Source organism: Parasteatoda tepidariorum, chromosome 9 (genome assembly GCF_982258835.1).
Source record: "Parasteatoda tepidariorum strain Cologne lab strain chromosome 9, Ptep-v5.0, whole genome shotgun sequence".
NCBI classification, from domain to species: domain Eukaryota; kingdom Metazoa; phylum Arthropoda; class Arachnida; order Araneae; family Theridiidae; genus Parasteatoda; species Parasteatoda tepidariorum.
Genome location: NC_141763.1, coordinates 94,979,586 through 94,992,612, shown reverse-complemented (window position 1 = coordinate 94,992,612; position 13,027 = coordinate 94,979,586). Strand labels below are relative to the sequence as shown.

Genomic DNA, 13,027 nt, shown 5'->3' with positions numbered 1-13,027 from the left:
TATATTAAACGCGGTCCGTTTCGCAAAAAAAAATAATTCAAAACACGGCATAATTCTTTAGTCCCATGAACGCGTGCAAGTTTAACAACACACATCGAACCTATTCTTTTTGTTCTCACATGTAATTTAAAAGTCATACATCGTAATTTGTATTTACGCTCTCTGAAAATTGCGCATTGCATTTCGTATTAACATTAACGAGATTTAAAAATAATCCATCGCGTTTCGTATTTACGGGATTTAAAATCACATATCGCGATTTGTGTTCTGGCGTTTAAAATATCATCCTTTGCTACTTTTCTCGCAATTAATATGCACTCGTTTTAAAAACCATATATCGCGATTCATATTCATGCATTTTAAAAATCAAGTGTTGTGAGTAGTCCTTTCGCAATTTAAAAGCCACACGATTCGTATTCACGCGATTTGACAGGCATCGAGTTTTTCATTTACGTAATTTAAAAATTACACATGGCAATTCGTATTCAAGCAATTAAAAAATAACACATAGCAATTCATATTCAATCAATTAAAAAATAACACATCGCTATTTGTATTTCCGCGATTTAAAAACCCAGAAAGGAAGAACACCATCTAGGACAAATTCCAAAACTGATTATGTTATTTGCTCTAAGTTTAATACTACCCACAACAACAGCTTCTGTCGAAAGACTGTTTTCCAGAATGAATTTGGCCTGTTCAAAATTACAGAGTAGTCTTTAAATACAATCATTACATTTTCATTTAGTGGCTCAAAAAATATCACATGATCAAGTAGATAAAATTATCACAATATTAAAAAATTTTGCAAATTACAGTATAAGCATTAAGAAATTTTTTAAACCATTTTCTACCTTCTTGGAGCATTTTATATCATTTATGATTATATGCTGGGAAATGATTTGTATATCATTAAATTTTAACTGTATAAAAAATTTAATCAAGATAAGTTTCGTAAAGTAATGTAAATTTTATTGATTATTAATTGATTGTGTATTAATTGTAAATAGTAAGTGTTATGTTAAAAATATATTCGTCATAAAAAGTTGTAAACAAGTATCTTAATAGTTTTTTATTATTAAGGAATATAGTTCCTTAAAATTTAATGTGTTTTCTTTCTTTCTTTCCTCTCTCAGCCTCTTATTATTAATTTAAAATAAAAATGTCTGAAAAAGTAATGTCTTAAAGTACAGTCCCTAATAAATGCTAAATCTTATTTTCCACTTAAGGGGTTTTGTTTTAGTTTTTATAATTTTTAACCGTATAAACTTTCCTTAAATCAAAGTATTTAACTTGAATTTATATTAATAACTAGAATATTTATTTATTTGAAATTTAATTCTATGAAAAAAAATTTAACGTTAAAATTTATGTTTAAATGGACTTCTGTATTTTGTAGTGTGATAAAAAAAATTTCAATTTTTCCATAGTTTTTTAATTATTTCAATTTATCTAAATTTTTTCTGATAAATTGATTCTGATTTTCGAATTCTGTTTTCCTTCTTAAGTAATCAGTTTTGCATTTTCTAATTTTAAACGCTTTAAAGTATTGTATTTTCTGCAAAGAGATTACAAGGTAAACCGACAAAAAGAATTTAGTGTTATATAAACAATGATGTTTATATAACAATCACCACCAACAATTGCTTTCAATATGTCGGTCTAAACACTTTGGCATGCGGCCCTTCATTGGTCAATCTGCTGTGCATGTGGCCCTTCACTGAAAAAGGTTGTGCACCCCTACAGTAGAGTCTCTACTGTAGAGAACCGATTATCCGGAGCAATTGGGACCATCGCGATTCCGGATAACTGATTTTTCCAGTTTGCTATAAAAAGGCTTTTTTTTTATTGTTTATCAAACCTAACGTAAAAAAATATTATTTAGAAATAGTTTTAAAAAGAAGAAAAGAACGATAAAGTCATGCATAATATATAAGTTTAATAAGATGATAAGGAAAAAAATAATGAAATTAAAAATGTATACAGAAATATATACTTTCTTCCCTTTTTTTTCCTTCTAGAAATGGGGAGAAAATTTATGGAATTTCGTTCTGGTTTCTGGATAAGAGGTTCTGTACTGTATAAGCTAGGGGTGCACAACCTTTTTGAGTGAAGGGCCGCTTGCACAGCAGGTTGGCTAACGAAGGGTCGCGCATGTATTTAGACATGTTAATGACAAATATAGTAATGTTTATTAAAACATTCGCGTCCTATTTTTTTTATCAATAAACTTAGTGATATATTTTTAAAAAATTAAAGGTGTTCCATTATTAGCAGGGTTGGGGTTTTGGACAGGACACGTGGGTTTTACTGTTTTAAACTGGGTAAAACTGTCCTAAACTGGGTAAAACTGTCTTAAAGTGTCCAAAACCTTGAACTTTGGTAAAAGGTAAAAATTCTATAGATGTAACCATTGTACACATAATAATTACATGTATCAATAAATATTTGATATTTTTTATACAATTTACTATAACTTATTAAAAGAAAATAATAAAATATAATAGGAAAAAGTTTATAATTTTTGAAGCTCCACAATTCATTGAACAACAAAAGTGAATACCTAATCCTTTAAATATAAATATGCTTTTAATACTGATAAATAATATTTTTGCATAAGGTTAAATATGGCAATATTAAAAAATAATAATTTTTCTCAAAAAAAATACTAAATTTGTTCAAAAATTAACCTTCTATTTTTCACAATATTTTTTAAATTTTTTCTTAATAATTTTTGCATTACAGGATGATAAAAAAGACATCTATTTAAAAAAAATTGTTTTTAAATATAAATATATTAGTTTAAATTGAAAATACAAAATAACTGAAAAATGTATTAACAGTTTTGAAGGGCATAACATCAGTTTCAGTTACTGACACTGGTGATGTATCACCACTATGCTGAAAGAATTGAACATGAATGAAATAAAAGTATTCTTGAATAGTACTATAGATAAATAAACCTGTTTATGTTGAACCAAGTACTTAGTCCCTAATATTTTAACCTGTATGGCAAGGCCAAACTTCAGTTATGCACTATTGAATGAGAGGACCAATTGAACTTGATTACTGATTAATCTTCCTTTGTTTAAATTGAAGAGTCAAACAATATTAATGAAACATTATACTTTTAAAAGCAAATATTCTCTAGTATATTTAATTATCAATAAGTTATTAGTTCTATGTTTATTTTACCTCTTAAATATTGTTCAGAAAAAATTGTGACATAATTTGAGTAAAAGGGTTTCGGACAGTTTAAGACAGTTTTGGACAAAGGGGTTTTGGACAGGACGGTTTAAACCAGGGTTTAAACTGTGGATTAATCCATTCTGTCCTAAACCTTGCCAACCCTGAATTAGAAAATTGCTTAAAAAAAATTGCTATTTTTATCATATGAACCGTAGATTTAAGAAAATAAATAAACATTGAAAAAAAGAAACGTTTTTTTTTTTAAAATCATATCATTCAATGCGAAAATTTCTTTTAGAATTAAATCCTAATAAACAAAAAAAAATGCAATGCCCACAGAATGAAAGTAGGAAAAAATTTAGTCATAATTAAGTAATATAAATTCAAATTAAATATTTTAATTGAAGAAAAACAAAACTGTGATAGTTCAAAATAAACTTCAATGCTTATTTTGTTATGTACTTTATTATTTCATTTTATTAATTATTAGATTTTCTTTATCGTAAACATTTTCCTTTTTTTTAATCAAAAAAGATCACTTCAGAAACAAAAAATTGAAATCTTAACTACAAACAGTGAGCAGTTTAAAAATTCACGTTTTCTTCCATTTTATGAATTTCTCAAGTTGCAATAACATTACATTTAAATTAGGGATGCAACGAGTATTTGGCCCTTCTGTGAAAAATTCAGTTGGTTGAATGATCTGTCAAATATTCGGCAGAATATTTTTTAGAAATGTATTTCTCTAAGTTTTTTTTATTTTTGAATTTTTCATAGATATTACTTATTAAAAAAAAATAGAAAAATTATAATCAGATATGTCAATATTGTAATTTTTTCGATACTTTGAGAACTGAGAAGGATTTTTTTCCATTTTTTGCTGTTTTTATTATAATCAAGTATTTTACAGAACGTCTCATACTATTGATTTATTATCACTCTTTCCCTGTACTGTAATATAAATAAACAGTAACATAGAAAAGTGTGATTTTCAGTATTAAAGTTTTATTTCAGGAACTAAGAAAAATTTGCTTTTTTCTGCTTTTCTTTTTTTAGACATTTTTATTATGCCAGCATTTTTTTTAAAAAATAAAGTTTCTAATAAAATTTACTTTATGGCAATTTTTTTTCTTCTAAAATTATGGCAATGAGAAAAATTTAAATTGAGATTTTCTGCATAAGATTTTCATTTAAAAAATTAAGAACGTTTTTGTTTTTTCTAAATTTTTATTTTCTTTAAATAAAAAAAACTTTTTTTTAGACGTTTTTATTATAACGCATTACTTTTTAATAGCAGTTCTGTTGACTTAATTCTTTTTTCTTGGCTTTTTCTGGTAATTGGAAAACTGAGATGTTAAGCTTTAAAATTTTCTTCCAAAAATTAAAATTGATTTTTATGCTCTCTTGTTTCGCTTTGCGACATTTTAAAAAACATTCTTGATTGGCCTTATTTTTAGAGTTAATTTAAGAATATGTTTTTCCAGGAAATATTATTCTGAGCATTGAAAAGTTAGTTTCAGTGTTGCTATGCTGCTAAAAGATTTTGCTATTTGGCCCCAAGTGTACGGCGTTCAGTCGATTTTTTTTCTTTTTTTTTGCCGAATATTTGGTTATTGACCAAATCACAATTCATTACCACATTTGACCAAATCATATTCATTGCGGAAAAAAAGAAGGAAAAATAACTAGGATTTACGATAAAACTGTACTGAAATACCGTATCAAAAAGTGATTATTTAATTGTGCGAATAACAATCAAGTGTCTTAGTAACATCATAGTTAAATAACGGGATCATCAAAATCATGTGGAAAAGTATAGAAATAATTGGGGGGGGGAATTACTTATATTTATGCTGAACTCAGCACGAATAAAGCTTGTCAAATGAACAATTTAAAATTTGCATGACGTAATAGAACAATTAAAATTTTTTATAATACGTGGGAACGTATAGCAATAACTGCCGAAAAAATTGTTGAAAAAAAGAAAGAATTGCCAAAAAAAAAAAAAAAAAAAATCACTTTGATTTAAGATGAAATCGTCACAAAAAAAGTGTACCAAAAAGTGATTATTTAAATGGGCAATCTGAAACTCGCGTCGAGATTTTTGAAATCATGTAGAAAAGCGGAAATAACTGTTTAAAATAAATCATTTACATTTTCCATAAAATCGGCTTAAAGAAAGCGTGTTAAACGTACATTTACTAAAGAATCTATTAAAATTGATTGTGTCAAAACGCGATGACTTAAAAGTGCGATTAAAAATTGCAATTTTAAATTTTTTTTTTTGTGTTTAGAAACTCTCTCAGGCCGCACTTCAGTAGCCGAAGGGCCGCAGGTTGTGCACCCCTAGTATAAGCAATCTGTACGAAAATTCCATTTCAATAGGCATTTTTTTACGAAACTTACATAAAAAAAAAAATTATAAGTAGAGATCAGTAGTAGAAGAAAAATCACTATTCAGATGGATAATAATAAGAACTCATGGTTATTACCAAAAATGAAAAATTGTAATATTGATCATAAAGTATTAAGCGGGCCGTGATTCAGAAAAAAACATTCAATAGCTTAAATAAATTAAGCTATATAAAATCATAATTATAGTAATATGTAATGCAAGTATTGTGCATGAGTTACTATCTATTAAAATGTCCCCAATGACAAAAAATAAGCTTGTCCCAGGTTTTTGGCAGTTTATGAAAGTTTTCGATTGGTTTTTATCGTGTCATGTCAAATACCAGTTTCTAACACAAAAAACCCAATTCCGAATACTGTTCTGCCCATATTGCAATGATTAACTTTTTAAGAGATCATACTTCATAGTATATTTTATTTCATAACCATTGCCAATCTAATTTTGAGTTTTCACCTACCAATGTTCAAATCTATAGCCTTGTAATTTTGAAATTAATCAAGAAGACATCAGAATTTCTGAATCAAGTATTGTAACAAATATGCCTTCGTGGTGGACTTTTTGGTAGAACTAACCAACATTTGCATATAGACCAGCAAACCTCCCAAGGTTAGTTTTAGGCAAAGGAACTCTAACCCATGATTCGTCTGTCACTGAGAATATTTTATAAACTTTTCCAATTGGTATTTTTTATGAAGTTATTTTTAGTTTCTCATGATTTTGGTGCAGATCATGATTAGAAACCATTTCCGAAAATGTCGCTTTTAAGTCATTTTCCTTATTTTCTTCAAAAAAGATAAAAAGTTGAGAAAACAAGCGAGATATCTCATTGTAAAGTAATACCGAAAAAATTAGTATATTCAAATTTTGATGTACTGAATCATACACAACATGAATACTCACTATTGCTTTATGACGAAGTTCTTTTCCATATTTCAATTGTTCTTTTTTTTCTTCACACAATTTCTAATTAGGCTCTCTTTCAGTATGATGATGAAAATAAAGACATTAGAATAAAATAATATTCATACAAATAAACTGAATAAATATTTTTTACAAATACTCTTTGTATAATATTTGTTCAAGATTCAAATGTTACCCAGTATTTAGTTGCTTATTTCTACCCACCTGCATTATTCACGATCGCAAAGAACTATAGAGGGCGTAGTTGTATGAGACGAATGGATGGGTGGCCTAATGTAAACTATAACAAGCGTAATTGGGAATAATTCTTAAGGTTTGCCATGTTTTGTATTTTTTCCCTTATTTATACATTTGAATAAAATGTCGCCAAAAATATCTTTTTAAGTTAGCCTAATTAGAAAATATTCAAATGATTATAATTTTAACATGATCATGCTGAATTTAAAAGACTGAGAGAAAGAACTCGGTACATGTGGAATACTGCAAAAGATATGATGCAATAATATGATGGAGCGTTTTTTTCAATCTGCGGGGTAAAAATATATCGGAAGCAGTAACCCAGAAGTCTTGCGAGAGCAATTTAACCACTAGCGCCACCACCCTTAGCTTTACACGATCACCCATCCATAGCTGCGATTTCTGTATGAACAATCATTCAGACGATCCTGAGGAAGAGACGTCTGTTATATGTAGCGCTTAGCATTGTAACGTTCCTTCTTTATTGTGACTTATAAAATATAAGAAAGAAACTTTTTTGATAATCTTTCTTATGCAGATAAAAACAAAATGGTATATCTTTTTTTATCAAAGGAACATCCAAACCACATCGGAAAATATTTATAAATTAACAGAAAAAAATTATGCACCTTGTAAAAATATGTACTTCTTAACTCTAATAGAATTAATACCTAATGCCAACGAAGTCGTTTTACTGAATTTAATGATATTGGCGATCGAAATGAACTGCAGGTCAGGTAACGTAGAGCAAAACTCTCTACCTATGGCAACACTTCGCAAGAAAGGGTCTCTATCTTCATAGGAATTGGTAACTAATTTTAAACCATAGTTTCTACTACAGAATGGCAACAAGGAGATGATAACGTCGGATCAATGGGCTTTTCGCATTGTGATTGGCTGTTGCCTATCACTCAAGCAGGCCCGTTCCTAACCGATTCGAGAGGGAACCTAACCGATTCGTTGAAGTTTATTTTGCCGACTGTGTCATACGTGTATATATATATATATATATATATATATATATATATATATATATATATATATATATATATATATATATATATATATATATATATATATATATATATATATATATATATATATATATATATATATATATATATATATATATATATATAATTTGTATATGGCTAAAACTTGATAATCAAAGGTAAAACAAATCAAATAAAATAGTTCAAATGCGCCACAAAACTTGAGCTTCTAAAGTTTATTTTGAAATCATTTCGACTAGTTATAAACATAATGCTATTCATCGAAATAATTTTTACAGCACTTAAAAATGCAACCGCCATGGGTGAAAAATGTGGTATTATTGATAACTAAATGGTACCAGCAATTATTCAAAATAATGCAAAGAAAATATACTTTTTACATTTCTATTAATTTTAATTATTAAAATGGTAACAAAATATTAAAGAAAAAAAAACTATTTTTAAATAAACTGAAACTTATTCAATTAAAATAAGTTTTCAGTAATATTAAGGAATAATTATTTGTGGAAATAATTTTAAAAAATAAAGTTGCAAATTTAAATGTTTTTCAACGCAACTTTGAAATACTTTCTACTTTATATTTAAATATTTTTTGAAAAATTACTTGGTAATTAAAATATATCTTTCGTTTCATTTAAACGTTGTTACCATAAGCTAATTACAGCAACTGTTTGAAGATGAGAAAGTAAGTCATAAGCAGCAAATACAGACTTCTATAAGATATTGATTCAAAACAAAATTCATTCAAAAGTAAATTGACCTTTCATTTTTAAAAAATAAGAAAAAAAATGTAGAAAAACATTGAAAATATTTGCCATTTAAATTATAAATGAAGAAATTCACGCAAAAATTATAAACAATTAAGATATTAGTAAAATTGCGTTATATTATATTAGGTACATAATTTTACTTCGTACATAATTTTACTTATATTTTAATGAATACAATAAAATAAAATTATTATCTTAAAATTGAATTAGAATTCAAAATTTACACTAAAATGCATTTATATACACCGAGGAATAATATTCGAAATCATATAGTTAATCATAATTTATATAAACCAAATATTAAACTTATAATAATCATAATAATCATTTATTATTCAAGAAAGAAAATAAATATGAAATGAAAAAGTTGCTTTTTACAACTATAAGTAAATATAAAAAATGCCGCCCCAAGGTAAGTGCCGCCCGGTGCGGACCGCACCCACCGCACCCCCCCCCCCCCTAGATACGCCACTGGAGCCAGGGGTGAAAGTGAGACGGAAAAGAGAAGAGGCTGGTAGTAGAAACATTTCAGTTATTGCCAGTTTTTGGGTGGAGTTAACGGTTCTAGGGGTGTTTCACCGAACATACCACCTGTGGTCTTTACCCCCACCCCTACAGAATGAAAGGAACTCCTGAGGTAGGTATACTGACATCGAAAACAAGTACAGGGGTTAACATAAGATTGATTTTTGGCAGAACAATATGAAGTCAAAAATCTCGCCAGTGATATGTCTGTAAACTACACCTTCCCTCTTACACACGAATTAGCTGCGCATGCTCGACAAATCGAAACCAAAAATCGAAATACTAGATCAGTTGTGACTAGTATTGACAGCACTGATCTAGTAACTAGTTTTACTCTATATCCACGCCCTCGAGTGAGCTGTGGTGCTTCTTTATTGTAATTTAATCCTTTTTTTTTATAAGTTGTAATGATTAATATTAATTCATAACATTCTGTCTCTTTGCAGAAAAATAGGAAAATTCGCAAATTTTATAACACATTTTTTATCTCGAATTTTTGAAAGATTTATAATTTGTAAACTTTTAAATTAAAAAAAAAGAAACCGATATGTTCTTAAAATGTAATTCTTTATATCATTCTGAAATTCAAATACTTGAAATTAAAAAAAAACACAATTTATGTACTTACAAAAAATAAATTAATTAAATTAAATAAATTAAATAAAAAACATTTTAGTGAGCAATCTGAGCTGCCCAAAACATTAAATTTCATATAAAGCACAAGAAATTGGAAAATGATAATAATTGCTGATATATAGTCTCGTTATTATCTGTTAGCGTTCAATTAGTTTGTAAAAAGCGTTTTGCTGGTTTTCATTTATGCTTAATGGAAATTCTAATTATTTTCATTCAAAAAGTCTTTCAAAATGTGATTTTACTCCTCTATTTCAATTACAAGTTATTTTGATATCTGCGTTGTGTACAAAAAAGTGAAAAAAGTACAAAAATAAGAAGAGCATTTCACAACATTTACTAAGATGATAGACTATATATCCAGGATGATAAAAAAAATATTGATTATTAAAAAATAATTTCATTGCTATAATAAACATTGAGAAGAAATCCTATTATATATAGGTTGATATATTGGTTATATATAGGTCATAATACATAGGTTACTACAATAGCTTTTATATTACTCTGATACTTAAACTACAAGTTACTTTGATTTTTGGGTCGTGTTAAAAGTTAAAAATATAAGAAAAGTGTCTCACAACATTCACTAAGATGACAATTTGTCTGTCAAGGATGATTAAAAAAATTAATGGTTAAAAAAAATAATTTCATTGCGATAAAGAACATTTAGCTAGAATCTTATTACCGTTCAGGAATCTAAAACACTTTTTTGTGGTTTTTTCTTGCATGTAACGCAAAATTTGATTATTTTTATTTAGTCTTAATTGAAATAAGTTATTCTTGTAACTTTACTGATTATGATTGTACTCCAAGTAACTTATGAGTAATTTTGATTTCTGGGTTGAATTAAAAATAATGACGTTTCCTTATATTCACAAAGATGATAAACCATCTATCAAGGACGGGAAGAAAAAAAAAATTCTTTATTTAAAAATAACTTCTTTTAGATAATGAATATTTGGCTGGAATGCCTATTACCGATAAAAACAATCTGAAAAACATTTTTGTAGTTTTCATTAGCATGTTACGCAAAATTTGATAATTTAATTTTATTTAAAATAGGTTGTTTTTATAGCTTTCATAAGTATATAATTGTATTTCGATACTTAAATTGTAGCTTATTTTGTTTGTTTATATTCAATAAATTGATACATTATCTGTTTCATAATTTTATAACCGTCGTCGAACAGCCGACCTAATTTTGTGTTTACTCCTACTGATGTTCAACTCCGTAAATTCAATTTTAAATCCAATCCAGAAGACAAGGATAGTCCTGGTTCAGGTATTGAAAGAAATTTGCCTTCGTGGAGGACTTCTTGATGGAACTAACCAGCATTTGCGTTACATGGAGAAGAAAACCATGAAAACCTCCCACGGTTAGCCTGACCTCAAGGAGACTCCTGATCTTCTGATCCACAACGGTTAGGCCTAAATAATAATCAAAAATTGTTGCTTATAAAAAATTATTTCATTGAGATAAGGATGAACATTTAGTTGAAATCCTATTACCTCCAAGCAATCCGAAAAACATTTTCGCGGTTTTCCTTTGCGGGTAACGCAAAATTTGATTATTTTATTTTAAACTTAATCTTGGTTAAAATAAATTATTTTTATAACTTTTATAAACATTGAAACAAGATTTGTACATTGTAGTCAATTTATTTAATATCTTTCTTAAGCAAAACATACATATCTTCAAATTTATAAATTGATTTAAATCAATTTGAGTATGGAGTTTTGATAGAAATCTGATTTTCTGTGCCTTACAAGTAAATGAAATTAAATAATACTATATCGCGATACAAAATACGAAAATACTATATCGCGATGCCAAACTGACGATGCATCACGATATATAATTTCTAATATCGCCCAGTCCTAGTCATGACTATTCGTTTTGAGCTCTTTTGGGTAATTTATTATATCGAGAGAATTTTATTTTATTGATTGTTTTATTGATTGTTACATAATACGTGGCGAAAATCGACATTCCCTTTCATAAATTTCATTTTCGAAAAGGGAAAATAAAGCACCTTTTAAAAACACCCATTAAGAAAAGCACCTTTAAGGGCCTTTAAAAAATGAAAATTGAAAATAAGCACCTTTAAGCACTTTTCAAAAACGCTACGCACCATGTTTTATACCTTAGTCACTCAAATCAAGATAAAAAAAATTGTCAAAATTCTAGATAGTATTTAAGTTTCAATTTTCAATTAATAAGGATTTTCAATTATAAGACGATATTTTAAGTTTCTAAAACAACACAAAAATATTTTTACTCTAAATAAACATACATGTTCTTTGACGGATTTTGATTTTTGATCCCCAAAAGCAGTGTTTCCCAAACTTATGACTTTTGTGAACCCCTTCTAAATGTTTCGTAACGCTGTGTACCACTAATAAAAAAATGAATGCATTTTGTACTATAAAAATTGCACAAAAGTTAATAAACACAACTGGCTGTTGACACCACTGATTATTAACTGTTAACTCTGCAAAAAATAGCTAATAGAAAAATACGTAATCGTAAACTTTCATAGCTAGCTTTGTTTTTAAATAAAGTTTTTGAAATTTTCGTTCGTTGCAAGATATTTCGCATAAGAACGCGTACCCCCACTAAACTGTCCCAGTACCCCTGGGGGTACGTGTACCACACTTTGGGAAACACTGCCCTAAAGAAAGGTGGTAGCCGCAATCTCGTAAATATGGTTGGACGCTTGTACGTACTTTAACCTTATGCATATTTTAAAATATCTCGAGAACATTTAAATGAAAATAAAAAAATTGCATTGAATTATAATATTCGTTTATCCAAAGGTTATTTTATGAAGGGTTAACTAATTAGTACTAAATATGCTAACATATGTATCAAATATTATACTTATATAATTTGTGAGTATTAAAACACCAATGCTAATTAGCTTTACTACCGAAACCTTGGAAATAAGTGTTTTACTTCCTCTCGAAAGGGACATGTATCGAAGATAATTACTTGACACAGGTAAATTTTGAAGAGTATGAGTGAGCCATGAAGAATAGCATCACACCAAGCAATGCTGAATGCATTTATTTTTTATTCTTATGAAATGAATTACACAAAACGAGTTTTTATTTCAATAACGTAAAGCCACCAATAAGGATGCATTATTAAATAAAAGCTATATTAATTGAGTCAGTGTGCGGGTGGGTGACCACTTGGATCAGTCTGCGTAGGGACCGAGGGTGTGCGGTATTGGTCCTCGTTAAACTGTTTCTACCGTAAAGTGCTCGACTTCGCGCGCACGTCGTCGGGCTACCGAAGCGGGGGTGCCATCCCCTCCGCA

The 13,027-nt window shown here is 28.2% G+C and overlaps 1 protein-coding gene across 3 annotated transcripts in view; it reads right to left on the bottom strand.

The window, feature by feature from the left end:
* Positions 1 to 13,027, bottom strand: part of LOC147804358 (uncharacterized) — a 40,399-nt gene that overhangs the window by 17,831 nt on the left and 9,541 nt on the right. For 2 of the 3 annotated variants that reach the window (XM_087152407.1, XM_087152410.1), the window contains exon 1: positions 6,503 to 7,247. The exons of the other annotated variant lie outside the window; for it this stretch is intronic. The gene's annotated coding sequence lies outside the window, so the exon portion shown is untranslated. Of the gene's footprint in view, positions 1 to 6,502; positions 7,248 to 13,027 lie in introns of those variants that run through there. 3 annotated transcript variants of the gene reach the window in all.